Below are 3,444 nucleotides of genomic sequence, written 5' to 3' on the forward strand. Positions count from 1 at the left end.
AAAAAAAAAAAAAAAAAAAAAAAAAAAAAAAAAAAAAAAGATAAACCATGCAAACATTAAGTATAAGAAATCTGGTATAGTTATACCAATACTAATGTCAACTAGAAAACTTGAAGATGAATAGTATTACCAAGAGATGAGAAAATACATCCAACTGGATGATAATGAAGTACAATGAATTAAAATTTATGAAATGCAACAAATTCACCTTTAGAAAAATGTGCATTTTTTCCAATTTTCTAAACTGTAGTAAAATATTCATAATGTAAAATTTAATATGTTAACCATTTAGAAGTACATTTCAGTGGTATTAAATATATTCATAATCCTGTGCAACCATCACCACCATCCATCTCCTTAACTCTCTTCATCTTCAAAATTGAAAGCCTATACCATTAAACAATAATGTTCCATTCTCCCTTCCCTCCAGCCTGTGGCACCCACCAATCTATTGTCTGTCTGTATGATTTTGACTACTCTGAATAACCCATATAAGTGAAACCAGAGTATCTGGTTTTTGTTTTTTGTTTTTGGGGGGGTTTTGTGACTGGCTTATGTTACTTAGTATAATGCCTTCAATGTTTATCCATGTTGTACAATATGTCAAAAATTCTTTCCTTTTTAAGACTGAAAAATATATGCATAAACCACATTTTGGTTATCCATTCATCTATCAATGAACACTTGGGTTGCTTCCATGCTTTAGTTATTGAGAATGCTGCAATGAATATGAGTGTACAAATAACTCTTGAGGGCCCATTTTCAGTTCTTTGAATGCCATTTATTTATTATTTATTTGCCTTCTGATATTCAAAGGAAAGTTTTCAGGTATGGATTTTTCATACATAGCTTTTATTATGTTGAGGTAATTTTCTTCTATTCTTCATTTGAGTATTTTTATCATTAAAGTATGTTGAATTTTGTCAAATATTTTTTGTACATAAAGTAAAATGATCATGTGGTATTTTTCCCTTTATTCTATTAATGTGGTGTACTACATTGGTCAATTTTTGTATATTAAGTCAACTTGCATTCCAGAATGAACCCCACTGGCTCATTGTGCATAATCCTTTAATGTGCTACTGAATTTAGTGTAGTAATTTGTTGAAGATTTCTGCATCAATGTTCATAAGTACTATGGGTCTATAGTTTTCTTTACCTGTCTTTGGCTTTGATACCAGAGCAATGCTGGTCTCACAGAGTAAGTTAGGAAGTGTTTCTTCTCTTCACATTTTTGGATGTTAGAAATGGATTAGTGTTAGTTATTCTCTGAATATTGTATAGAATTCATTAGTGAAGTCATCAGGTCTAAGCATTTTGTAAGTGATTTTTGATTGCTGATTCACTCTCCCTACTAATTATAAATCTATTCAGATTTTCCAAATGCTTGTGACTTGGTCTTGGTAGGTTTTGTTGTATCTTCTTGTTATGCCGAAACTTTTACTAATACATAATGTCCTTTGAGTCTTGTAATATTTTTCATTTAAGTTAAAACTTTTGTCTGATGTTAGTATAGCCAGTCTTATTCTTTTTGGTTATTATTTGCATTGAGTATCTTTTCCCATCCTTTCAATTTTAATCTACTCATATCTTTGGATACAAAGTGAGTCTCTTGTAGACAGTATATAGTTGGATCATGTGTATGTTTATTTTCCATTCTATCAATCTCTGTCTTTTTATTGGAAAGTCTAAGCCATTCATACTCAAAGCCATTATGAATAAGAAGGAACTCATTTCTGTCATTTTGTTATTTGTTTTCTATATGTCTTCTAGCCTTTTTGTCCTTCATCTTCTACATTACTGTCTTCTTTCATATAACCTGGTTTTTTTGTTCATTTGCTGGTTTTTGTAGTGAATCATTTAACTTCCTCTGTCCTTTCCTTTTGTGTATATTCTTTGGCTATTCATTGTTACTGTGGAGTTTACATTTGACATCTTAAAATTGTAACACTCAAATTTCAGTTTATATCAGCTTACCTTCTATATCATACAAAAACTGCTCCTTTAATAGCCCTACCCTCACCCCTTTCAGTTGTTGATGCCACAAATTTTATCTTTATACAACATGTGGCCCAAAACATAAACTAGTGATTCTTTTAAATTTATCAGTCTCTTAAATTATGTAAAAGACAAAAAGTTGGGGTGGGGGGAGAAAACAAAAAATGGAGTTACAAAGCATTGTTACAGTAATACTAACTTTTATAATTACCCATGTATTTACCTTTATGGAGATCTGTATTTCTTCATGTCTTTACATTACTCTATAGTGTCCTTTTATTTCACCCTGCAGGACTCCCCTAAGCATTTCTTGCAATATAGGTCTAGGGGTAACAAATCCTTCATTTTTTATTTATCTGAGAATGACTAATTTCTCCCCTCAATTTTGAAGGACGGTTTTGTTGGATATAAAATTCTTGACAGGTTTTTTTTTCCTTTTATAATTTTGAAAGTTAATGGTCTCTGTTATTGTTTCTGTTTTTTTATTGTTATAGATTCCCTTTGTGTCAAGTAGAGCTATAAACCTAAGGTCCTTTCAAGTCTTTTCTGAACCTGCACTTTTCTCTGAGCACATGTAGTCACTTTCTCATTTTCCCCATATAACCAGTAGCTTTTGCATGTCATAGTTTCCGATATCTGGTTTCTAAAGGTGGAAAATTTTTAAATCAAGAGGAGATATAACACTGGATATTTAAATTCCCTGGAAGTTTTTTCATTCATAGGTGCAGGGGCTTGCAACAATGGAAAGAAATACAATAACAAGGACTGCTAAATTCTTTGTCTCTACCTCTCTGATTAGAGTCAGTAATCAGAACAGAGATTCCCCATGGTTTGAAGAATAGAACACTTTTTGCTCCCCCTGGCTCCTGCAAGCTGTGTGGAAGCTACTTTAGAACATATGAGAGATGGGTACTGCTGCTAAGGTAAGAGCTGAAGTTGACCAAATTAACCACAAGTTACTGTCCAAGCCTTCCCCAGAGGTTGAAAGATCTACATGGACTCCAGAGTTCCAAAACAAATACATCAGAAAAATTCTGCCAGAACAATTATTGTCCATGTAGGGAGACATATTCTGGAATCTACTTCCAGGAATTCCACCATCTTCTAAGAAACCTCTTTCAGGAAGTGTATAGTTTTAAATATTATTTTATTTTTTTATTTAATAATTATTTAAATTTTAAATAAAATATTAGAATATTTTAAAGGTGTAAGGCCATGACTTCTGTTCCATGTTTAAAATCTAAAGAAGAAGTCAAACTATCACTCTTTGCAGATGATATGATACTATATGTGGAAAACCCAAAAGACTCCACTCCAAAACTGCTAGAACTTGTACAGGAATTCACTAAAGTGTCAGGATATAAAATCAATGCACAGAAATCCGTTGCATTTCTCTACACCAACAACAAGACAGAAGAAAGAGAAATTAAGGAGTCAATCCCATTA

The sequence above is a fragment of the Enhydra lutris genome, unplaced genomic scaffold (genome assembly GCF_002288905.1).
Source record: "Enhydra lutris kenyoni isolate GAN:26980312 unplaced genomic scaffold, ASM228890v2 scaffoldscaffold40, whole genome shotgun sequence".
Classification (NCBI taxonomy): Eukaryota; Metazoa; Chordata; class Mammalia; order Carnivora; family Mustelidae; genus Enhydra; species Enhydra lutris.